The sequence below is a fragment of the Thalassophryne amazonica genome, chromosome 1 (assembly GCF_902500255.1).
Source record: "Thalassophryne amazonica chromosome 1, fThaAma1.1, whole genome shotgun sequence".
NCBI lineage: Eukaryota > Metazoa > Chordata > Actinopteri > Batrachoidiformes > Batrachoididae > Thalassophryne > Thalassophryne amazonica.
The window spans coordinates 44,331,453-44,358,201 of NC_047103.1; the positions used below are offsets into that span (position 1 = coordinate 44,331,453).

Sequence of the window (26,749 nt, forward strand, 5' to 3'; positions counted from 1 at the left end):
TTTGGCTTTGCTCACCTGTCCAGTGTTTCTGGTCAAAAGTCACTGAAAAATTGTCCTCTATCTTAGGATATAGAATTTCCTTATCTCCTAATTTATGTTTACTTGGAGACACTACAATTATTGAACTGCAAACTAAACAATCTAAAACTATACTTGTAGCACTGACTATTGCCAAAAATAATAATTTTGCTGAATTGGAAAAATAAACAATCAATCAATATTAACCATTGGTCAAACCTCATTATCGAATATGTATCAATGGAAAAAATAGCCTCTTCATTAAAATACCAATTACCACAATTTAGTGAAACATGGTCCTTATTTATCAATTCATTAAATTTGAATTTGGAGGTCTAATAAAAAAAAAATCTTTTCTTTTCTTTTTTGACTAATAGGGAATGCCACTCTTGCGCCTGTACTGTATTAATATTAGATTATGATTTGTTCCTATTATTGTTAACCTACTGACTTTTCTCTTCTTGTGCTGCAGATCCAGTTTGCAGTTCTTTGGGGTACTCTTGGTTGTCAGAGACTGATACTGGTGTGTTTTTTTTCTTCTCATGATTGAATTGGTGGAGGAGAGAGATTGTGTCTTTAGAGTGGTTGGCCCTTCGGGTGTGATGGGGCTGTGCGGGCCCGGGTGTCCGGATGTGGGGGTCCTGGACTTGCTGGGGGAATTGGGGTTGGGGGAGGGACCTTGGGGGTCTGCTTTCCGGTGCTGCCTGTTGGCTCCGCGGGCTTCCGTGGCTGTCCCGCGCTCCCTTCGGCTCCTCCCTTGCAATGCGTGGGCGCGCCTCTTCGCCTGGAGGGGGCTGGGCGGCTGGCCAGCCCACCGGTGGTGGCCCCCAGTGCCGCGCCGTGGGGCTTCTGGTCCTATTGGCGGTGGGGTTGGTGGTGGCGGGGAGGGGAATAATTGGGCGGCCATTGTTCCTTTTCAGTTGAGTCTGTCTGCTCTGCTGTTGGTGGGTTGGGGTTCCGGTGCCTGGGCCGGTGTATGCGGGCCGCTCCCTGTGCCGCGTCGCTTCTTCTGCCAGCTGCTTGGGGTTGGGCCTCACATGTCACACCCTTTTAATGCACTTCACCAGGTTAGTACCTGCACGCACATCATATTGGGTTGTAATTAGCACATTATAGGATTCATAGAGTTTGCAGTCGGGTGTTGAGGATGGGTCTGCAGGGTAGTCTGTGGCGCAGCTGTGCGCGGCAGCCTTCCACTGTGATCTCCATCCACCACTCCTCCCCTGCAATTTTAATGCACACACTTATTTCTACACAGTTAGGTAAACACCTTCAATAATTTAGAGTTGGGTCATTAGACGGTAGTGGGTCTGCAGGGCAGGCTGTGGTGCAGCGTTGTGCCGCGGCCTCCCACGGCAGTCTGCCACCTGCGTCTCCTGCCCTGCTTTTAATGCAACACTTTATCTTTGCTGACTTAGGGGGTCACACACAGCAAGGGTGGAGGGCGATGGATGCTGGGGGGTTGGAGCCATGGTCCCTGTGGGATGGTGCCCCGCTCTCATTCGGGTGGTCTCCTGGTCTTAGGCTTTGGTATTTGGGGTGGGTCCCGGGGTGGGGGCCGGTCCCCTGGCTGCGCTGGGGGGGGCTTGGGTGTCGTGGGGGCCTCGTGCTTCCTGGCCCCAGGAGTTGGGCCTCGCCTCTTGTCTGGGGGCCGGGCCCCGTCCTCATATGGCTCAGTGGTCCCATCTGTGTTTTGGATTCAGTTGCGGTGGCTCCTTTGCCCCCCATCCTTGCCACCACTCGCTCCCGCCTTCGGGGGCCACCTTGGTGTCCTAGATTAGGGTATGGATGCTCACCAATTAGACAACAGACTGTTGCTGTCACTGTTTGTTCATGTGTGGTTGTGTGGGTATTTTCTCCTCCACACATTCTTAAAACCTTTGATAAGACAAACAGAGCAAGAAACACCAGTGAGACAGAAAGTCAAATTAATCATGCGCGGAGTGCGGCCAGGCTGTACACCAAGGCTACACTAAAAGTCTGGCCTGTGCTCCCGCTCTTTTTATTAGAGATGCCCTCATTACATCATAAAACTTGTCCTAAGGGGGGGGGGGACAACGCGAGACAAGTTTCTTCCCGTAACATAAACACATACGTCAATAAGCGCAGCTGTAAGGACAAACAGTTTCTTTCTTTTACTCTTATCGTCGGAGGTCAGCACATCTCGTTCGTCTGTTGCAGTTATCAGCTGTTGTGCATCTGCCTGGAGTGTCCTGGTCTTCACACTAAGCATCACGTCACAACAGTCAAAAACAACCTTCAGGTCTATTACTCCCAGTTCATGACTGACCCCGTCATGCTTCACTCCCAGTCGTTAGCGGCTACAAAAACAAGTTGTATAATAATAATAATAAGTACATCCAGCTCTTCATTCCCAGTTCAGATTGACCCCAGCATGCTAAAACAAGGTTGAATAACACATACATTCTCAGGGTTAGTGCAAACAGCACAACACCGTTTTCATAAGAAAGAAGACGAAGGTACAAATGTTTAACAGTGATAACATATATATATATATATATAAAATCCTTAACATTTCCCACCTGTTTATCGCCTGTTAAACATATAGTAGGCATCACCCAGCTTAGTTAGTTAGTTTATTAACTTAGTTTATTCTGTCCACGTTTTATTAATTGAACACCACCAACAGATGGAAGATTCGAATCCAGCTGCTATTTGATCAACCAGTTTATACTCGTCAGGGCACTCCTCTGGGGACTCCTATTGCGTCAATATATGTTGGATTTCCTACTCCTTTCCAATCTCTTTTTACTCTATGTCTGGCTATGCCTTTCTGCCAATCCTCAGGAATAAGAGAGGCTGCATATGTCGTAACGTCTTCAGGGGTCATGGGTATGGCTTTAACTTGGTAACAATAATGATATTAATGCACAATAACCTGACACATTTCGTGGCAGTCTGTCAAGATTCTGTTATCACCACACCACCACCATACATCACTTCGGCTGACTGGTATAAATGAACCGTTTTTCTGTATTATTCGACTACACCACTTGTCTTATTACTTTTTCAGCTAAAGCTTCATAGGCTAAGAGTGTGTGAACTCATCACGTCAACAGTTCAAGCTTGAACTGGAGTTGTGAGCTTTTCAATATCATCATAATTCTCAGTACAGTCATTATAGTTTTCTCCACTAAGGTCTGACTGTTTCAATGCTTGATATTTTGGCATAGTTTGTTGGAAGGCCAGATTACACTGTACAAATGTATTTGACACCATTTTGCCAACCATTTGTTTTGATATAAGGGATCACACAACACATGCAAAGTCCAATCAGAATTAGGACTATAATAACTGGTGTCACCATTTTCAATAGTAACTGCCAACATGGTCCTGAAGTCAACCAGGACCAGGGATTCCACCGTTCACGGCTAGGGTGTCTTTATGCATTGCATCACGAAGTTTATTCAGCTCTTCCAATGCGTCCTGCATATCCACTGAATGAATGGAGTCTGGGATGAAAAGTACAGCATGTTGTGTTCAGCAGAACACAAACTCCTCCCTGTGAACCAGTAAGCAAGTCTAAAACCATGCGATTTTGCATCACCATGGTACGTAAAGCATCTATTTCAGTGTTTTAAGCTGCTACTATTTTTTTAGTTACATTCATGAACAGACCCAATCGATAATTCAGAGTTTCAATCATTAATGATTTTTTCCCACTCCTATCCAGGGGAACAATGAATGTGCTATTTTATCTCCTACAGACCACAATTTTTTGGTCCTTTAGTACATCCGAGCCCCACATGTGATCATGTGGTAACACATCTGGGTATATCAATCTCCTCCGTCTGGTGCTGCCATTCTTCTCTGTGGAGGTCCTACCACATATGTATGGTCAGTCACCTGGGTAGGTGCACACACACCACCCCAATTTGGTGGGAGACTCATGTACAGTCTGGAACCACAAGCCAATAGATGTCATCATACACCGGAGTACCATTTACAGGTGGTAGCAAAAACTTACTAACATAAGCACATGATTCATCCGTTCCCCATGGACAGGAGCCTGTATAATTACATCCCCGTCCAATGTGATGAAGATAAGTACCATCCACATATTATGTTTGGCTAGGCTTAAATTATTTGATAAAACATACGTTTGGGTACACAGACGTTTCTTAATTTTACCTACAGTTTTATTCCCTGTCCCGTAAAAGCAATTTGGGAATGGCCGTTGTGATGACAATTTAACGTGATGATATTTTTGCGTTTCCCTTCAGTCTAGTCAATGGAGCAGCACTTGGGCACGCTTGTACGTCCTCTGTTGAAATCCCTATCATATAAGTGGTTGCACTGAGGCAAGTGGTGTTAGAACTGCCCCCGAAATACAGTTTGATTATGCATCCGTATGATAAGACATTCTGTCACCCTAGCAGGGTACGGTTTAGCCGTCAGAGCTGGGTGTGTTGAGGATATAGGTATTTGCGAACAACATAACAATTAGTAACGTAATTCCATAGCCAATAAATGAACATATCTGTACCACATATTAGTATGGTATATATGAGGGTGTCCATCTGTCTCGTTCACATTATGAATAAACCTCTTCTGACGTTGCTTGCGTTGTTCTCTGGCTCGGTCCACAGTGAGCTGCAATTCTTGGGTCAACCACCAGGCCAGGAATCCGAGGAGCACGAAACACACTAAGATCACAACGCAACCGGCTGCCCTACCAACAGTCCGGCAGCGGCGGCGCTGAGCACGCCGCTCCGGGGTCTGCTGTAGTTCAGTCATGATTGCTAGGATACAGTGTTGTTAACCACCTCACCTAATAGTGCAAGGATCTCCCTGCTTCACTGGCATTGAGACAATCTATTGCTAATTAAATAGACTCCCTTTGTAGCCAGACTTCCCCTTACACTGTGGAGGCCGCCAACACACGCTGTATCTTACAGTGATGTATCCACGTTGATCTCTCCGCTATCTTTACTGCAGTTGGTGTTGTTAACAGCACTTGGTATAGACCTTCCCAACGAGGACTGGACCAGTTCTTCCTCTTAATCACTCTGATGAACACCCAGTCTCCTGGCTAGACTACTGGAAGGCCGTCCTGTGGAAGATCAAAATTATTCGGCAGTAAATGTGTTTAAGTTATCTCTTTCTGTGTTAATGTCTTTTTCATAAAATTTGCTAATGTTTGTTCCTCATTTGCTGTTTTAGTATCCATGTCAAAATTGGTAGACGATATGGTCGTCCATAAAGTATCTCAAATGGTGTTAACCCTGATGGTGTTGGTGTTATTCTCATATACAATTTTACTAGGTCCAACATTCAATCCAGGTTCGTTTTGTCTCTTCTATACATTTCCTTAATCTTATTTTATTGTGCCCTTTGTCCTTTCCACTAATCCGGCACTGTGTGGATGATAAGCACAATGATTTTTGAGATTGACCTGTAGCGCTTCTCCTACGTATTGCACTATTGTATTAACAAAATGCGCTCCATTATCTGAATAAACTGTTTCTGGTATTCCAAATCGTGGAATGATGTCTTTGCACAATGCCTTAGCCACTGTAAGTGCATCTGCATGTTTTGTAGGGAACAATTCTACCCATTTTGAGAAGGCATCAATTACGACTAAACAAAATTCCTTCCCTTCATGTTTACTCAGCTGTATATAATCCATGTGAATCACTTGAAAGGGATATTGTGGTGTTGGAAATTTGCCTCTTTGGGGTCTCAAATTGCCTTGTGAATTGTGTTTTGCACATGTCATGCATGCTCTACAATGCTGTTTTGCATATGCATCGAACCCATAAAGACAAAAAATAGATTGCAATTGCGATATCATACCCCTGATGAGACATGCGTCACGCCATGGCTCATAATAGCTGCCCATTTAAACATATTTTTGGCAATATGGGTTTCTTTTGTGGGCATACGTACAAATCATTTGCATACGTAGCTCCTTTATTTATCCACATCTGTTTTTCTTTCAGTTGCCTGCTGTTGCATGTCAGCAAGCAGTGTATGACCTAAATGCAAATCTGGAGTGGTTTCCTGTACAACAAAAATAGAAGAAGCTGCTGCTGCCTCTTTTGCTGCTCTGTCAGCAAAATCATTTCCTTTTGAAATACTGTCAGAGCCCTTGGTGTGAGCCGCACATTTGCATATAGCAATTTGTTTAGGCAATTTCACAGCCTTCAGTAGTGCAGTTAGGAGTGTGGCATGAGTCACTGGCTTTCCAGATGATGTCACCATTCCACGCTCTTCCCACAGTTTTGCAAACACATGCACTGTGCTAAAAGCGTACTGGCTGTCTGTATAAATTGTTACAGCCGTACCTTTAAACAGATAGCAAGCTGCAGTTAAAGCAACTAATTCAGCTGCTTGTGCTGAAAATGAGGATGGCAATGAAGCAGAATCCAATACTTCTGAATTTGTGACAACAGCATATCCAGATTGTGTTTGTCCATACGCGTTTTTAGTGGAAGAACCATCCACATACACAATTGTACTGTTTGGGATGGGTGTGTCCTGAAGGTCTGGGCGTGCTTTCGTACAGACCGTAGCTACATCAAGACAATTGTGCGGCTCACCATCCTCAGGTAAAGGTATCAATGTGGATGGATTCAATGTTGTACAGCGCTCTACCGTAAGGTGTGGTTGTGATAATAGCAAGGACATGCACGAAAGATGTCTTGCTGGGGACAAAAGGCTCATGTTTGTCTGCAACAGAAGTGCAGAAACTGCATGTGGAACTTTCAGTGTCAACTGATGGAATAGAACAACATTACTGCTACTTTGAACAGCCATAGAGGCTGCAACAACAGCCTGTACACATGGTGGTAGAGCACTTGCCACTGCATCCAATTTAGATGAGTAGTAGGCAACTGGCCTTAATTTTGAGCCATACACTTGAACCAAAACACTAGTCATGAACTTATTCTTACAATCAGCTGTTTGAATGAATGGTTTACTATAATCTGGTAGTGCAAAACTGTGGATCAATCAACTCAATCAACTTTTTTCTTGTATAGCGCCAAATCACAACAAACAGTTGCCCCAAGGCGCTCCACATTGCAAGGCAAGGCCATACAATAATTATGAAACACAGTCTACGTCTAAAGCAACATAACCAAGGGATGGTCCAGGGTCACCCGATCCAGCCCTAACTATAAGCCTTAGCGAAAAGGAAAGTTTTAAGCCTAATCTTAAAAGTAGAGAGGGTATCTGTCTCCCTGATCTGAATTGGGAGCTGGTTCCACAGGAGAGGAGCCTGAAAGCTGAAGGCTCTGCCTCCCATACTACTCTTACAAACCCTAGGAACTACAAGTAAGCCCGCAGTCTGAGAGCGAAGCGCTCTAATGGGGTAATATGGTACTACGAGGTCCCTAAGATAAGATGGGACCCTGATTATTCAAAACCTTATAAGTAAGAAGAAGAATTTTAAATTCTATTCTAGCATTAACAGGAAGCCAATGAAGGGAGGCCAACACGGGTGAGATATGCTCTCTCCTGCTAGTCCCCGTCAGTACTCTAGCTGCAGCATTCTGAACCAACTGAAGGCTTTTTAGGGAACTTTTAGGACAACCTGATAATAATGAATTACAATAGTCCAGCCTAGAGGAAATAAATGCATGAATTAGTTTTTCAGCATCACTCTGAGACAAGACCTTTCTGATTTTAGAGATATTGCGTAAATGATGACACTAATGTTTGTTTTACTTTTACAAAAGCTTCCTCAGCATCTTTGTTCCATTCCAACACGGTTGACATTGAAATATCATCCTTGTACATCAAATCAGAAAGTGGACTAGTCAATTCTGCATAACAGGGAATCCATGCCCTGCAGTAATTAGTCAGTCCAAGAAATGACATCATCTGCTTTTTGGTTTGTGGTTTTGGAGTGTGTAAAATTGCTTCCTTCCTGTCAGACAGGATCGTGCGCCCTGTGGCTGATAATTCATGTCCTAAATATTTTACTTTATCCCTACACAACTGAACTTTGTTTTTACTCACTTTGTGGCCATTATCAAATAAGAAACATAATAATTCTACTGTGTCAGTTATGCAGTTTTCTCGTGTGTCAGAGGCAATCAGAATGTCATCAACATACACTAATAGTTGGCTATCTGCCGGTGGAACAAAATTGGCTAAACATGCTGACATGACTTGAGAATAAATAGTTGGACTCTCTGCGTAACCCTGCGGTAATCTGGTGAATGTATATCGTTGTCCTTTAAAGGTAAAAGCAAACCAGAATTGACTATCTGGGTGTACTGGCACAGAGAAAAATGCATTACTTATGTCAATTACTGAGAAACTATTAGAATTTGGTCTCAGCGAATTTAACAAGGTGTGTGGATCTGGGACACATGGTGCTCTTTTAATCACAGCAGCATTTACTGCCTGCAGATCTTGAATCATTCTCCACCCCACTGAGGGCGGAGCCTTTTTTACAGGAAATATGGGTGTGTTACATGGTGAATCTGGACATGGCACTATTACTCCTGCTGTTAATAAATTCTCTATTACTGGCCTGATTCCTTCAATTGCATCAGGTTTCAATGGATACTGTCTTACACATGGTCTGTATTCTGTTTTTGGTCTTATAACTACAGGTTGTGCATTTTTTATCAGTCCTACGTCTGAAGGACCTGTTGTCCACAATCCTGATGGTACCGAAGAGAGAAGATCATCTTCTTCAGGACTCAACTGAAACACTCAGGATTGTGAAGTGGACACATCAATGTGTGTTCCAGCTGTCAGCACCAATGAGACATTAACTGGCACTTTATACAATTTAGTTGATGGACTGAACTCCGTTCGTGGTCCAACTCTGCTCCAATCAGTGGCTGACAAAGCTGTTATGACTGTCAGTCCCAATTCTTGCCATTCTGTCAAACATGGTTTACAAAGTGACACATGTAATGGCATACCTGTGAATCTCAATTTTAAAACATCTTCAGTGGCAGCTGTTACTGTTATGACAGCTGTTGAGTTGCCATCATGAATCAAATCGGTCATTGTCAGCTTCACAGGTGAAATATTTTTCAATTTGTTTTCATACACTGGTGTTCCTGGCAATATGCCACTATGGACTCTAAATACACTCTCAAATCTGCATCTAAACTCTGTCCATGGTTCTCCTTCTTTCTGAGTTGTCCTGGTAATTTCAGTATAATTTATCTTTGGTCCTAACACACCTTTTGCACGTGTAATCATAGCTTCCACTCTTGTTTTCAAGACTGGATCATCATGTGGCAATGGTACACCATCCTGGTCTGCAGGATTCCAATCTCCGCGTATCTGACTCCATTTAGGGCAATGTGGCAATGGTATCATGTCGACTGCTGCTTTGATATCATCAGCATTCCATGTTCGATATACGAGCATGGTTGATCGCTGTCCTGCTGTTCCTGCATGAGGATTTGGTACTTCTATCATAGGATAGGCACCTCCCTGGTCACTGTGTTCCACCATGGGAGGGGCTGTAGGCACTTTCGCTTGACTGCGTGTTTGTGGTTTTTTCTGGTTTTTCTGGTTTTTCACTTTTTACCTTAGGTTTTACTGCCAAATCATACTGTGGTGGCGGTACATCGTCATCCTCTGGTAGAGGAGATAAGGGTGTTGTTGTCACCGACGATCCAGCCGGCGGTGGTTGCTGAGGCTGTTCTGGTTCTCTGTGCTGAATTATCACATCTTCTTCTGCCTTACCTACAGCTTTCTTTTTCCTTGCTTTCTCTAATCGTCGCTTCTCTGCTCCCTTCTGTCTGTTCTCTGCTTCCTCCTCCCAAAATGCCACTAAATCTGCCCCTACTTTCTGCATCTTTTTCTCATCACCTTTATGTTGCTGTTCTAACTCCTTCTTTAGCTTCTGTATACTGATCAGGTTCAGTCGTCCGTCAAAGTCATGTTTATTTATCCAGGTCTCCAATTTCTTTGTTGCTTTTGGATTTTTTTTGCTTCCATAAATTTCCAGTCGTCAGTTGATAAATTTTCCTTATTTTTAGACGTCTTACCCCCCATTTTTATTATCCCTTGTTATAATTTGGACTTCAGACGGGGGCACACCTAGGGTGTTCTAAATCTGAAGTTTTCACACTTTCTTTGGACGTGACAATTAATTTGCCGTCGTGTGGTTGATTCCTTTCACCTCCCCGTAGGAAGCGGAATCACTTGCCTCTGCTTCCACACGCACGGTTGTCACTAACGTTGTCCAAAGTATTACACTTTCACACAGTTATTTACACTTACACAAAACACTATTTACACATAGAAACACTTTTAATAATCGTACGCGTATTCTTAGCCCAGGGGAGCTCGCCCTCCCGTGAAATTTAACTAATGTCCTGCATTAGGGGACTCCGCCGTCCCTGCCAAATTTAACTGCTTTTTTACAGTGCACGTATTTCTACCCGGGATTTCCTTTACGTATTAAAACAGAGGAGTCCGTATCCTCCTTCCGGAATTTAACTACGTGCGTCCCTCGCAACCGTAGAGGAGTCCGCCCTCCTTACAGAGTTTAACTGTGTTTCATTAACAGACGATTCTGTATCATCGCTTACGGAGTTTAACTGTTTTATGTGATCACTTTTATCCCCTACCGGTACGCGTATATAAACAGAGGAGTCCGCACCCTCCTTACAGAGTTTAACTGCTTTGCATTAACAGACGATTCTGTATCATCGCTTGCGGAATTTAACTGTTTATGTGATCTGATCACCACTCACTCAGTACTGTTTACAAAGAAATTTTACTCACTGACTCGACTTCCTGTCTGTCTTCTTCGGGAAAATCTCGTCAACCAGACGATGCCAACGGTGGTCGACAATTGCAGACACGATCAATCGATCGGACCTTGGCCAAGGATTTACGTCTGGACTTGACGACCTCCGCTGGACACCTCCGGTATTGTTGAGATCCCGGACTGAGCCCCCAGTCAATGTTGGGTATTTTCTCCTCCAAACATTCTTAAAACCTTTGATAAGACAAACAGAGTCAAGAAACACCAGTGAGACAGAAAGTCAAATTAATCACGCGCGGAGTGCGGCCAGGCTGTACACCAAGGCTACACTAAAGTCTGGCCTGTGCTCCCGCTCTTTTTATTAGAGATGCCCTCATTACATCATAAAACTTGTCCTAAGGGGGGAGGGACAACGCGAGACAAGTTTCTTCCCGTAACATAAACACATACGTCAATAAGCGCAGCTGTAAGGACAAACAGTTTCTTTCTTTTACTCTTATCGTCGGAGGTCAGCACATCTCGTTCGTCTGTTGCAGTTATCAGCTGTTGTGCATCTGCCTGGAGTGTCCTGGTCTTCACACTAAGCATCACGTCACAACAGTCAAAAACAACCTTCAGGTCTATTACTCCCAGTTCATGACTGACCCCGTCATGCTTCACTCCCAGTCGTTAGCGGCTTAGTTTATTATACAAGTTGTATAATAATAATAATAAGTACATCCAGCTCTTCATTCCCAGTTCAGATTGACCCCAGCATGCTAAAACAAGGTTGAATAACACATACATTCTCAGGGTTAGTGCAAACAGCACAACACCGTTTTCATAAGAAAGAAGACGAAGGTACAAATGTTTAACAGTGATAACATATATATATATATATATATAAAATCCTTAACAGGTTGTTTGTCCTGGTAGGTTGTATGGTCGAGGCCCTTTCTCCTCGGTGTCTCACTTCACATTTATTGCCTTCACCACTTGTCGTTCATCCTTGTCTGTCTTCGTGTTGCTTTGCTGGTTGGCCCTTAATGATAGAAGTTGTCGGTTGGCTTTGAGTAGGATGTTGAAGGCTGATCGGGAAGGGCCGATGGGGGTCTCACACACACACACACACCACGTTCACTCCCGCACTACATACCTTCTGTCTTGCAAGAATAAATTGCATATATGTGTATTAATGTTCATAAATGGTTCTGCCAGTCTGGCACTTACCATTACTACGAGGTCTGTCAATAAAGTAACAGACCTTTTTTTTTTTTTTTTTTTAAACTACACTCAACAAAAATATAAACACAACACTTTTGGTTTTGCTCCCATTTTGTATGAGATGAACTCAAAGATCTAAAACTTTTTCCACATACACAATATCACCATTTCCCTCAAATATTGTTCACAAACCAGTCTAAATCTGTGATAGTGAGCACTTCTCCTTTGCTGAGATAATCCATCCCACCTCACAGGTGTGCCATATCAAGATGCTGATTAGACACTATGATTAGTGCACAGGTGTGCCTTAGACTGCCCACAATAAAAGGCCACTCTGAAAGGTGCAGTTTTATCACACAGCACAATGCCACAGATGTCGCAAGATTTGAGGGAGCGTGCAATTGGCATGCTGACAGCAGGAATGTCAACCAGAGCTGTTGCTTGTGTGTTGAATGTTCATTTCTCTACCATAAGCCGTCTCCAAAGGCGTTTCAGAGAATTTGGCAGTACATCCTACCAGCCTCACAACCGCAGACCACGTGTAACCACACCAGCCCAGGACCACCACATCCAGCATGTTCACCTCAAAGATCGTCTGAGACCAGCCACTCGGACAGCTGCTGAAACAATCGGTTTCCAAAAGTGTTGTGTTTATATTTTTGTTGAGTGTAGTTTAAAAAAAAATAAAAAGGTCCGTTACTTTATTGACAGACCTCGTATGTATGCAGACAGGGGGAAAGATTAAAAAACGGCAGCCCTACTACCATGTGCTGTATTAGATATTCTCTTCTTGGTGCCAAATCCAGGGACATAATTCAGAAATATTGGTACATTATAAAGTCAGACCCCAAACTTAAAAATGTATTCAGTGAACCACCTAAACTGGTTTTTGAACATCCTGGTAACATCAGGGATCGCCTGGTCAAATCTGATATCACCCCTCAACATCCGTTTCAAACGTTTCACAAATGTTTCTTTGTGAAACGTTTGAAACCTAGCCTTAACCGGGGAGGGGGTCTGAGACACGCTTTGTCCCCTGTTTACAATGGGATACTCAGGTCAAAGCAGTTTCAGTCTTTTGTTCATGGTAATGAGTCATTCACGTCATCAGCAGAATCGTCAAGGGAGCCATCAGGAGAGGGACAGCTGCCCTGTCATTAGGAGGGTGTTAACTAGAGCACAATAGGTGCTAATTAGAGCTATTGTTTAGTCACCAGCCTATAGCAGTCTGCCTCTCGGGAGAAGGGGTCTGGTTAGGTTTAAATCTCCAGCTTTTGTGACTTCTTGATTATTCTTCTCTACAAGAGTCAAGACAGAAGTCAGACCACCAGAGCAAGAATTTTAGCTGAGGAAGCTTCTGCGATTTGAAGCGAAACGTCCTCGCGTCAAGCAACCCAGTCCAGTCGAAGATTCAAGCTTCTCTACTATGGAAACAACCTGGACAACTGAGAGCCTACACAGATCCAAAGGATGTGTTTAAGTGACAATTAATCATGTGTATCCATTCGAGTGTCTAAGAGCAACAGTATAACAAAATAGTTAATGTGTTTAAATAGTTGAATCATTTGAGTCTTCCCTGGGAAGACATGAAGTTTTCTGTGAGGTTAAACACCCTAAATGGGCAGAGTTTGGTGACGTCAGTCCTCCTTAAAAGTTAGAACAGAGTGCGGCTCTGCCCCTTCTCTCTGCTCTCTTGCCTCTTTTGTCTCTTTCTCTTCCTTTCTTAAACGCTTAATTTTTATTCTTGGGCCAAGGCCCCACTGCTAAGCTAAGCTAAATCTACCACATACAACAAAGTTTTAACCTGACACTTTAAGGTGCATCAAGTCTTTTGAATTTTTAAGAGAACTTCTGAGCTGAACTTTTCAAATTAATAGCGAATTTACAGAAAAGCGACTCTCCTTTTCTGTTGGCTATTTTGTTTTTTCAATAGTTTTAAAGTTTTAACTTTTTTCCTAAATTCACAAAGATTTATAATCTAGCTCCAACAAACTTTTTAAAAGCTACCAGAAACCATTTTCAACAAACACCTTCCACCTCTGGGTTCCTGCAAGCTGACGATGGTGCTGATTTCAAACTATCAGCCATCCTGTCGGTAAAGCCGACACAAGCCTTTGGGATTGCCAGGGGAGTCCACTGAGTTAACCCCTTGGCCCAAGTGAGCACGACGGACGGATGGACAGATCACTCCGAACCACCATCTCAATGGACCAGCTAAGTGACCCAGTTAAAGGTTCCAGGAAAAGGGTTTGCTGTCAACCCTCTGGGGCCGACGCCGTCATATACGACGGCTAAGACCAAGCTTTACTAAATTCTGAATAACTTTTTAATGATATGAGAGAGAAACTTACTTTTTTTTTTTTTTTTTTTTTTTGCTGAAAAGTCAACTCCGCGGACTTTCGAGCCAGCCATCGGCCATGTTTGTACTCCTCATAGAAGCTGTGTGATGACGTGCACAATGTGAGTGTCCAATCGGAATTGGTTCAGTGTCACATGGTTTTCCAAAATCCAATCGTAGGGCAGATTTACCTCACGTGAAAAGCCAAAGATCATTTTTAGGAGTGATATGTTACTAGTTGGCCCATTTGAATAGCCCCCTGGGTGCTCCAATGAGTACATACTCAATGCGCTCTGCGCCATTATGCACAGTGATCAGTGAAAGCAGGAGAAGACGGAGAGCCTCTGATGACAATCTCATGTGCTCAAACAAAGAGTGTGTAACTATCAGGATTGCTCCACTAGCTTGCACGTGAATGTTACTGGATAACTCTTTCCTTGCTTTCTCTGCGTAAAGCAATGGACAACAAAACGCATAGACCATTTTGTATATATTGCTCAAAATGTGCATTTGTGTTTACTGTTTGAACCTTACTGTTGTACAGTCTTTCACACAAGACCTCAAATTACCTTTATAAAGTGTCAAAACAGTTGTTTATTATAGTTTGCTGTGTGTTTTGAATAAATGTGTGTGGAAAATTATTTTTTGCTTTATTTTTCCTTGCCTATTTGTGATTGTAAACCTTTATTACACTTATAAAACACAACAAAAACAAATATATTCTGAAAGCACAGGTTGTCCTGAAAAAAGGAGACATAAAACTTGATTGTGGGATGCAGGGAGAGCTGTTAACAGCAATAATCAAACATTTATGCCAGGCGAGTGAACTGTCCAAAAAATGCCCTCGGACCCCAGAGGGTTAACAGACAGCTGATGCTAATTAAGACACAGCTGGTGTGGATTGTCCAGTATATGAATTCACTGTTTTCTGCCATGTCTTTTCTACAGTTGCCTGAAGAAGACCTCAGGGTCGAAACGTTGCTTTTTTGGTCAATTAAAGATTTGGGAGTTCTACCGGTGTGCAGATTTCCTTTCTTTTTTTGTCAGAAAAAAATATTCCAGCCAGACGCAACCAAAGGAGGGTACAGAAATCCATAGTCAATGTATCTAAGTCCAGTAGATAAAAAGTAAATAATACACATTGTTAAGGGTCCTGTCCACACTTAGCAAGAAGGAGTATTAATCTCTATTTTCCATTAATTTTGAAGGTGATCCAGATCCAGATTCTGGATCAAGTTTCACTTTATATGGGCTTTGAAGGAATACTGTAGCAGGATTACGTCAAAATTTTTGATAAAAAGTTTCACCACAGACACATATTAGGCCATGGAAGACTCCATTAAATTTTGGAGGTGAGTCGGATCCAGATCTGGATTTTGGATCAAGACATCACTTTATATAGTCCTTGAAGGATTATGTCAAACCTATTTCATGGATTTTTCACCAGATTTACACCACAGATAGATATTGGCAGCGCAGTCTCATTTGAGGATGGGCACTAAAGGGGTAAAATACACTCACAAAATATAAATGCAACACTTTTGGTTTGCTCCCATTTTGTATGAGATGAACTCAAAGATCTAAAACTTTTCCACATACACAATATCACCATTTCCCTCAATATTGTTCACAAACCTGTTGTATGGCTGGGGGGCCTGGCTGCCTTTTTGTTTCTGTCTTTTGTTTTTCCTTCCAGGTGGCTTGCATTTGGGACTGAGTGGCTGTGTTGCTGAGGTTATCAGGACCTCACCCTGATCACCTGCGGCTCGTCAGGACTCACAGCTGTGGTGCATCTATATGGATTGGAACATGGTGGCATTTAAGACTGGAGTATACAGTGTGTATTTGCCAGAGACTCGACCTTGTGACCAGACGGGTGAGATCGTCGTCTCGGGAGCCATCTCATCATCAGTGGATGCAGAGAACGTCCAGGGTTTGATGCACGGTCTGTGAAAGAGGAGGGGGTGAGGTCTCACGCTCGTCAGCACACTTCCTGAGGTACGTTAGATTTTGTTACTAACATTTATACAGTCAGTAAATGTGGTGTCCCTCACACCTTATTATATTGAGCTGTACGTTAGTCATGTATCGGCTTCCACTGCAGTGGAGTTTTGTGAACTGGATGTTCCATGCGTGCAGGTTGGGAAGCTGATTAGTAATTAAGCCAGGAAGTGTTTGCTGTTTATGTACACCTTTGAGTGGTCTCTCTGTGTGTAGAGTGTGGACTCACATAATGGTTCCTTCTTTCACAAACTCGGTTTGTTGCAGCCACCTGGGGGGTGTCGGCGGGGTCCTTGGGTCCGAACAGCTTCTGGCTCTGGACCGTTAGCGCTGCTGGGAGCGCACCGTATCACCACCATGCCAGACCGCACACTCTTTTGTTGTTTTGTATCACTGTTATGTATTAAACTCAGTTATCCTTTGTACCGTGCTCTGCTTATTTCATACTGGGTCCTTCAAACGCTGGTCGGTTCTCCGAGCTGCGTCCGACACATAACAGTAGTCTCTGGCCAAACATCACGGACCCAGCGGTAGCAGAGACGGTATCGCGCCGGGAAGGCGGCAGCAAACGTTCAGTAGTTATCCGGATCAGTTGCGGGTGCTCTCCGCCCGGATGGTGCGTGTTTGAGACCCATTACTGAATACTGATTTGTGCTCTCTTGCAGCCGTGTTCCTGTGTTTGTGCCTTATCCGTGGGTCGTGGTGGAGTGTGACTGGCGACGGCTTCGCGTCACGCTCCGACCGGATAAGAGGTTTAAACGGGAGCTGCAAGAGTGTGTCTGTGATGGGTGCACGCGCACGGCGGAGCTCTGTGGCACGGGTCGCTGAGCTTCCTGTTGTTGGGTATTTTCTCCTCCAAACATTTTTAAAACCTTTAACAAGACAAACAGAGTCAAGAAACACCAGTGAGACAGAAAGTCAAATTTTACCGCGCGGAGTGCAGTCAGGCTGTACACCAAGGCTACACTAAAGTCTGGCCTGCTTTTCCGCTCTTTTTATTAAGAGACGCCCTCATCACATAAACAAAAAACTTGTCCTAAGGGTGGGGGTGATGACGCAAGACAGTTTCTTCCCGTAACATAAACGCATACGTCAATAAGTGCAGCTGTAAGGAAGAACACTTTCTTTTACACAGGTCAGCACATCTCATTCGTCTGTTGCAGTTGCTGTTCTGCATCTGCCTGAAGTGTCCTGTCCTTCACACTCCTTCACACTAAGCACCACATCACAACAGTCAAAACGTTCTCTTACTCCCTGTCGTTAGAGGCTGCGAAAACAAAGTTATATTATAATAATAAGTACATCCAGCCCTTCATTCCCAGCTCAGATTGACCCCAGAGTGCTAAAACAAAATTGAATTCTCAGGCTTGGTTAAGACAGGTGCAAAACAGCACAACACCGTTCTCATGAGAAAGAAGACAAAGCTGAAACAAGGTTGAATAACACGTACATTCTCAGGGTGAAGTGCAAAACAGCACAACACCGTTCTCGATGAGAAAGAAGACAAAGCTAAAACAAGGTTGAATAACACGTACATTCTCAGGGTGAATGTGCAAAACAGCACAACACCGTTCTCATTAGAAAGAAGACAAATGTACAAATGTTTAACAGTGATAACATATATACAAAATCTTTAACATTCCCCTCCTGTTTATCGCCTGTTAAACATACAGTAGGCATCACTCAGCTTAGCACTTCTTTTTGAGATTTCACTAAGAGGTTCATCATGGTATGTTTTCTCTATAGGCTTACACCCCAGAGGTGATGTCATCTGTTGTGTGGGCCGCTGAAGAGGAGGTACTGCTGGCCCACCACCACCAGAGGGCGCCCTGCCTGGAGTGCGGGCTCCAGGCACCAGAGGGCGCTGCCGCCTTATGGGAGCAGCCTGGGTGACAGCTGTCACCCATCACTGGACACAGCTGTTCCACTCAGCACAGAGGTATATCAGGAGGACGGCGTCTCCACCTCAGTGCCGAGATATCGCCTTTAGACTGAGGTAACGTACTCTGCATTTATATTCCGATTAAAAGACTTGTTAAACCTTTTCAGGACTGCTGATTACTGAAAGCTAAATTGCTTGGATAAGTACTCACCTGCCTGCCATATTGTGACTAAGGTGGAGGCGGCTTGCTTTCTCCCCTCATCCGTTACTGGTGCTGTCGCATCCACGCCTGTGTTGTTGCTCTCCTCCCGCCAGCAGTACCGGATCCGACGAGCGGAGGCAGTGGCCACCTGGGACTTCGGGAACTTGGCGGTTTCCAGTATTTCCAGGGTTCCGGTGGCAGAGGAGATCTGGGTGGTTTCGGTTCGACTGAGACGGACGTCTCCTACCTTCGAGCCTGCCCACATGACACCAGCGGATTCGACCCCAAATTGTGATTGTTGTATTCATTGTGCTCGTTTCACAATAGTAAACCTTGTTATTCACCTTCCTCCATTGTCCGTTCATTGCGCCCCCTGTTGTGGGTCCGTGTACCTACACTTTCACAACAGTCATCATTGTCACCATCATCGGTGTCCTGGGTCATCATACTTCCATTGGTCTGGTACAGGTTCAGGAGAGCCATCGTCCTCCTCGTCGTCGTCTGTCCCCAGAAGTGGATATGATGCCGGACCCCCTCCTGGTCCTGGACTTATTGCTGTGGTTATCATTCTATTTACAAGGCCTCGGAGACATGGAATACAACAACATCCACACAATGTTAGAATTGCAGCAAATACTGCTATAGACACTAATAGTGAAGAAAATCAAAGACCTCCATTTTCCCATCCCTTCCAGCCACCAATCCCAGCCTTCGGTGTTTACTCCACTGTGCTCTTTCATCTTCCTGTTCAACGTCCTCAGCCCGTCAATGGCTTGAGTGAGACTGCCGTCTGCATCCGTGGTTGTTGGGAATGAATGTGCAGCATTGTTTCTCCGAACATGGGCACAAACACCTCCTTTCTCTGCCAACAACATATCCAGAGCAATACGATTCTGGAAGGCCATAAGGGACGTGGCTTCTAACTGTGAATGGACAGCCTTAAATCCTTCCTCAGTCCAATTTCCTAATTTCTGTACATTGTAGTGGATGTAGTTTATTCTGTCCACGTTTTTATTAATTGAACACCACCAACAGATGGAAGATTCGAATCCAGCTGCTATTTGATCAACCAGTTTATTACTCGTCAGGCACTCCCCTGGGGACTCCTATTGCGTCAATATATGTTGGATTTCCACTCCTTTCCAATCTCTTTTCACTCTATGTCTGGCTATGCCTTTCTGCCAATCTTCAGGAATAAGAGAGGCTGCCATATGTCCGTAACGTCTTCAGGGGTCATGGGTATGGCTTCAACTGGTAACAATAATGATATTAATGCACAATAACCTGACACATTCCGTGGCAGTCTGTCAAAAGATTCTGTTTCATCCCCCACACCACCACCATACGTCACTCCTCCCGACAGGTTTGAATGTGGGAGTACTATGGACCACATTCTTACACCAGGCGGTGTGGTTTAAGATACCCAAAGTCTTACTTGTCCCTGTCAAGTGTACACATGTATGGTTAGCATGCCCAACTTTGCTTGAGAATAAAGGTTTAATCTTAGTCAATTTGGTCACTGGATAGATCTTGTCCCACTTAGAACAATTGTTGTTTGCCGCAATGTATGTCTGTGTCATAGCAGTCAGTAGACAGTCTTTGGGTAATGCTGCCGGTATTACCTGTAATATAGGTCTGGGTCCCATACATACAACACAGTCCTTCTTTGCTGCTAGTCCTGCTTGTTCTGCCATTAAAAGCCAATTGTTATTTTGTCCACTAATTCCCGTAGTTACTAGGAACCAGTCATCTGCCTTCATGTCTTTTGTGCCTTGTACAGACACACCCTTTGCTTGTATGGGCACCCCCTTTGCTTGTATGGACACCCCCTTTGCTTGTATGGACCACCCCCTTTGACGTACTTATTCGGTCAATATTGGTTGCTGTACTCTATCTGTTTCACAGAGGAAGAAATGGAAATACGGATCTTTTCCTTGTTTGTATACCCAAAGGAGGAACAACCAACAGTCCCCCTCCTATATCAGGTGGGAATATGGTTCCTTTTTCTGTGGTATTCAACCACTATAGACAGCTTATCATCTGAATTTTTGCATATGCATCGGTACACCCATAAAGACAAAAGATAGATTGCAATTGCAATATCATACCCCCTGATGAGACATGCGTCACGCCATGGCTCATAATAGCTGCCCATTTAAACATATTTTTTGGCAATATGGGTTTCTTTTGTGGTCATACGTACAAGTCATTTGCATACGTAGCTCCTTTAGCTATCCACATTTGTTTTTCCTCTGTCAGTTGCCTGCTGTTGCATGTCAGCAAGCAGTGTATGACCTAAATGCAAATCTGGAGCAGTTTCCTGTACAACAAAAATAGAAGAAGCTGCTGCTGCCTCTTTTGGCTGCTCTGTCAGCAAATCATTTCCTTTTGAAACCTGTCAGAGCCTTTGGTGTGAGCCGCACATTTGCATATAGCAATTTGTTGAGGCAAATTCACAGCTTTGCAGTAGGGCAGTTAGGAGAGTGGCATGAGTCACTGGCTTTCCAGATGATGTCACCATCCCACGCTCCTCCCCAGTTTTGCAAACCCATGCACTGTGCTGAAAGCGTACTGGCTGTCTGTATAAATTGATACGGCCGGACCTTGAAACAGATAGAAGCTGCAGTTAAAGCAACTAATTCAGTCTGCTTGTGCTGAAAATGACGATGGCAATGAAGCAGAATCTATACTTCTGAATTTGTGACGACAGCATATCCCAGATTGCGTTTGTCCATAAGCAGTTTTAGTGGAAGAACCATCCACATACACGATTGTACTGTTTGGGATGGGTGTGTCCCGGAGTCTGGGCGGGCTTCGTAAAAGACTGTTGCTACATCAAGACAATTGTGGCGGCTCACCATCCTCAGGTAAAAGGTATCAATGTGGAGGGATTCAAGGTTGTACATCTCTCTAAAATCGTAAGGTGTGGCTTGATACATAGCAAGGACATGCACGAAAGATGTCTTGCTGGGGACAAAAGGCTCATGTTTGTCTGCAACAGAAGTGCAGAGACTGCATGTGGAACTTTCAATGTCAGCTGATGGAATAGAACAACATTACTGCTACTTTGAACAGCCATAGAGGCTGCAACAACAGCCTGTACGCATGGTGGTAAAGCACTTGCTACTGCATTCCAATTTAGATGAGTAGTAGGCAACTGGCCTCAAATTTTGGAGCCATACACTGAACCAAAACCATAGTCATGAACTTATTCTTACAATCAACTGTTTGAATGAATGGTTTACTATAATCTGGTAGTGCCAAAACTGTGGATGACACTAATGTTTGTTTACTTTTACAAGGCTTCCTCAGCATCTTTGTTCCATTTCCAACACGGTTGACATTGAAATATCATCTTTGTACATCAAATCAGAAAGTGGACTAGTCAACTCTGCATAGCAAGGAATCCATGCCCTGCAGTAATTTGTCAATCCAAGAAATGACATCATCTGCTTTTTGGTTTGTGGTTTTGGAGCGTGTAAATTACTTCCCTTCCTGTCAGACAGGATCGTGCGCCCTGTGGCTGATAACTCATGTCCTAAATATTTTACTTTATCCCTACACAACTGAACTTTGTTTCTACTCACTCTGTGGCCATTGTCAAATAAGAAACATAATAATGCTACTGTGTCAGTTATGCAGTTTTCTCGTGGTGTCCAGGGCAATCAAAATGTCATCAACTACCTATAGTTGGCTATCTCCGTGGGAACGAAATTGGCTAAACATGCTTACATGACTTGAGAATAAATAGTTGGGGCTCCTGCGTACCCTGCGTAATCTGGTGAATGTATATCGTTGTCCTTTAAAAGTAAAAGCAAACCAGAATTGACTATCTGGATGTACTGGCACAGAGAAAAATGCATTACTTATGTCAATTACTGAGAAACTATTAGAATTTGGTCTCAGTGAATTTAACAAGGTGTGTGGATCTGGGACGCATGGTGCTCTTTTAATCACAGCAGCATTTACTGCCTGCAGATCCTGAATCATTCTCCACCCCACCGAGGGTGGAGCCTTTTTACAGGAAATATGGGTGTGTTACATGGTGAATCTGGACATGGCACTATTACTCCTGCTGTTAATAAATCCTCTATTACTGGCCTGATTCCGTCAATTGCATCAGTTTCAATGGATACTGTCTTACACATGGTCTGTATTCTGTTTTTGGCCTTATAACTACAGGTTGTGCATTTTATCAGTCCTACGTCTGAAGGACCTGTTGTCCACAATCCTGACGGTACTGAAGAGAGAAGAGCATCTTCTTCAGACTCACTGAAACACTCAGGATTGTGAAGTGGACACATCAATGTGTGTTCCAGCTGTCAGCACCATAGACATTAACTGGCACTTTATACACTTGGTTGATGGACTGAACTCCGGTCGTGGTCCAACTCTGCTCCAATCAGAGGCTGACAAAGCTGTTATGACTGTCAGTCCCAATTCTGTGCCATTCTGTCAAAGTATGGCTTACAAAGGTGACATATGTAATGGCATACCTGTGAATCTCAATTTTGATACATCTTCAGTGTCGCCTGTTCTGTTATGACAGCTGTTGAGTTGCCATCATGAATCAAATCGGTCATGGTCAGCTTCACAGGTGAAACATTTTCAATTTAGTTCATAGTCCCATCCGATCTTGGAGGATCTTTATGCCACATTGTGACATGCAGGTCAGGTGGTGACATCTGTTGTTCAGGATTTTTTAGTAGGGCATGTCGCTTGCAAGACGACATCTCTACCCCATCCTGCAGCATCTTCTTCTTGAAATGTCAAATGTATAGTATAGTGGAATGTGGGGTCATCGCTTTCTTCTCTTACCATGTTAACGCCTCCTGTGCGTCAACAACTATTTCCCTTGTTCCACAATTATGGACAAGCCCAGGCAGTCAATCCGTCTCGTCCTAGGAGGTTAACTGGACATCGTGCATGCTCAACACTGACATAGTACACGTCAGGCCAAATGGACTGTCAACGTATGGGTTTGGTGATAGGGACGTCTGATGTTGTCCATTTGCAGAGCGAACCCTAAAGATTTCGTTGCTTAATGATGGACAGGTATGTTTGTAATTACATGTGGTTCTACATGCTCCTGTATCACAAAGGAATGTCACTGGTCGTCCATTTACCAACAAAGTCACTTCTGGTTTTGGTACCGGATTTCCCAGCAAGGCACACAGATCCATATCACAATCAGACTGCCTATCTGATGTGGAATCATGGATTATGGATTCTAGTCATTCTAGGAATTCTCCCTGCAGCTCCCTCAGTAGGTGGATTCGGACAATTTCTATACATATGTCCCTCTCTTCCACAGTTCCAACAAATCAGGGGACCACGTGGTGGCCCTCCCTGTCTGTGCTGCTGTTGTGGTTGCCAGGTCCTTGATGTTGTGGCTGTCCACCTTGTCTATTTTGCCATGGCTTTTTGGGGCGTTTGCACTGCTTCTGCTGTCATTAAGTTACCCTCTGGTAATATATTTCATCATCTCCATGTGCTACATACCTCCTTTGTCGCTGTTTCTTGTCTTTTCTGCTTTAAGACTTCTTCTGCATGACAGCAGTGTGTATGTGTTTTCTTCCATGTGCCTGTAGGCAATCCAATCCAATGTTTCTGTATCCAAGCTTTTATATCCTTATTGGAATGTTGGATCAGAGCGTTTTCAATTGTGTGTTCATACACAGGTGTTCCTGGCAATATGCCACTATGGACCTAAATACATTCTCAAATCTGCATCTAAACTCTGTCCATGGCTCTCCTTCTTTCTGAGTTGTCCTGGTAATTTCAGTATAATTTATCTTTGGTCCTAACACTCCTTTTGCACGTGTAATCATAGCTTCCACTCTTGTTTCTAAGACTAGATCATCATGTGTCAGTGGTACGCCTTGTTGATCTGCAGGATTCCAGTCTCCGCGTACCTGACTCCATTTAGGGCCACATGCTTTCATCCACACCTGTTGGACTTCAGGTCCATTAGGTGGTAAGATGTTCTAATGTTTTCTATATCCTGCATAAATCCCTCAAAATCGACATGTGGCGATGGTATCATGTCGACTGCTGCTTTGATATCATCAGCATCCATGTCCGATAAACGAGCATGGTTGATAGCTGTCTTGCTGTTCCTGCACGAGGATTTGGTACTTCTATCATAGGATAGGCACCTCCCTGATCACTATGTTCCACCATGGGAGGGGCTGTAGGCACTTTCGCTTGACTGCGTGTTTGTGGTTTTTCTGGTTTTTCTCTTTTTACCTTAGGTTTTACTGCCAAATCATACTGTGGTGGCGGTACATCGTCATCCTCTGGTAGAGGAGATAAAGGTCTCTTTGTCACCGACGATCCAGCCGGCGGTGATTGTTGAGGCTGTTCTGGCTCTCTGTGCTGAATTATCACATCTTCTTCTGCCTTACCTACAGCTTTCCTTTTTCCTTGCTTTCTCTAATCGTCGCTTCTCTGCTCCTTTCTGTCTGTTCTCTGCTTCTTCCTCCCAAAATGCCACTAAATCTGCCCCTACTTTCTGCATCTTTTTCTCATCACGTTTATGTTCCCGTTCTAACTCCTTCTTCAGCTTTTGTATGCTGATCAGGTTCAGTCGTCCGTCAAAGTCATGTTTATTTATCCAGGTCTCCAATTTCTTTGTTGCTTTTGGATTTTTTGCCTCCATAAATTTCCAGTCGTCAGTTGATAAATTTTCCTTATTTTTAGACGTCTTACCCCCCATTTTTATTATCCCTGTTATAATTGGACTTCAGACAGGGGCACACCTAGGGTGTTCTAAATCTGAAGTTTTCACACTTTCTTGGACGTGACAATTAATTTGCCGTCGTGTGGTTGATTCCTTTCACGTCCCGTAGGAAGCGGAATCACTTGCCTGCTGCTTCCACACACACGGTTGTCACTAACGTTGTCCAAAGTATTACACTTTCACACAGTTATTTACACTTACACAATACACTATGTACACATAGAAACACTTTTAATAATCGTACGCGTATTCTTAGGCCAGGGGAGCTCGCCCTCCCGGGAAATTTAACTAATGTCCTGCATTAGGGGACTCCGCCGTCCCTGCCAATTAACTGCTTTTTTACAGTGCACGTATTTCTACCCGGGATTTCCTTTACGTATTAAAACAGAGGAGTCCGTATCCTCCTTCCGGAATTTAACTACGTGCGTCCCTCGCAACCGCCCTCCTTACAGAGTTTAACTGTGTTTCATTAACAGACGATTCTGTATCATCGCTTACGGAGTTTAACTGTTTCATGTGATCACTTTTATCCCCTACCGGTACGCGTATATAAACAGAGGAGTCCACACCCTCCTTACAGAGTTTAACTGCTTTGCATTAACAGACGATTCTGTATCATCGCTTGCGGAATTTAACTGTTTATGCGATCTGATCACCACTCACTCAGTACTGTTTACAAAGAAATTTTACTCACTGACTCGACTTCCTGTCTGTCTTCTTCGGGAAAATCTCGTCACCCAGACGATGCCAACGGTGGTCGACAATTGCAGACACGATCAATCGATCGATCGGACCTTGGCAAAGGATTTACGTCTGGACTGACGACCTCCGCGGACACCCCGGTGTTGTTGAGATCCCGGACGAGCCCCCAGTCAATGTTGGGTATTTTCTCCTCCAAACATTTTTAAAACCTTTAACAAGACAAACAGAGTCAAGAAACACCAGTGAGACAGAAGTCAAATTTTACGCGCGGAGTGCAGTCAGGCTGTACACCAAGGCTACACTAAAGTCTGGCCTGCTTTTCCGCTCTTTTTATTAAGAGACGCCCTCATCACATAAACAAAAAACTTGCCTAAGGGTGGGGGTGATGACGCAAGACAAGTTTTCTTCCCGTAACATAAACGCATACGTCAATAAGTGCAGCTGTAAGGAAGAACACTTTCTTTTAACACAGGTCAGCACATCTCGTTCGTCTGTTGCAGTTGCTGTTCTGCATCTGCCTGAAGTGTCCTGTCCTTCACACTCCTTCACACTAAGCACCACATCACAACAGTCAAAAACGTTCTCTTACTCCCCTGTCGTTAGAGGCTGCGAAAACAAAGTTATATTATAATAATAAGTACATCCAGTCCCTTCTATTCCCAGCTCAGATTGAACCCCAGAGTGCTAAAACAAAATTGAATTCTCAGGCTTGGTTAAGACAGGTGCAAAACAGCACAACACCGTTCTCATGAGAGAAGAAGACAAGCTGAAACAAGGTTGAATAACACGTACATTCTCAGGGTGAAGTGCAAAACAGCACAACACCGTTCTCATGAGAAGAAGACAAAGCTAAAACAAGGTTGAATAACACGTACATTCTCAGGTGAAGTGCAAAACAGCACAACACCGTTCTCATGAGAAAAGAAGACAATGTACAAATGTTTAAC

General features: G+C 43.8%; 1 protein-coding gene across 1 annotated transcript in view; it reads left to right on the top strand.

Moving 5' to 3' along the window:
- The window catches only part of LOC117520966 (solute carrier family 22 member 13-like), a 217,624-nt gene that overhangs the window by 111,645 nt on the left and 79,230 nt on the right, over positions 1-26,749 (top strand). The gene's annotated exons all lie outside the window — the stretch shown is intronic.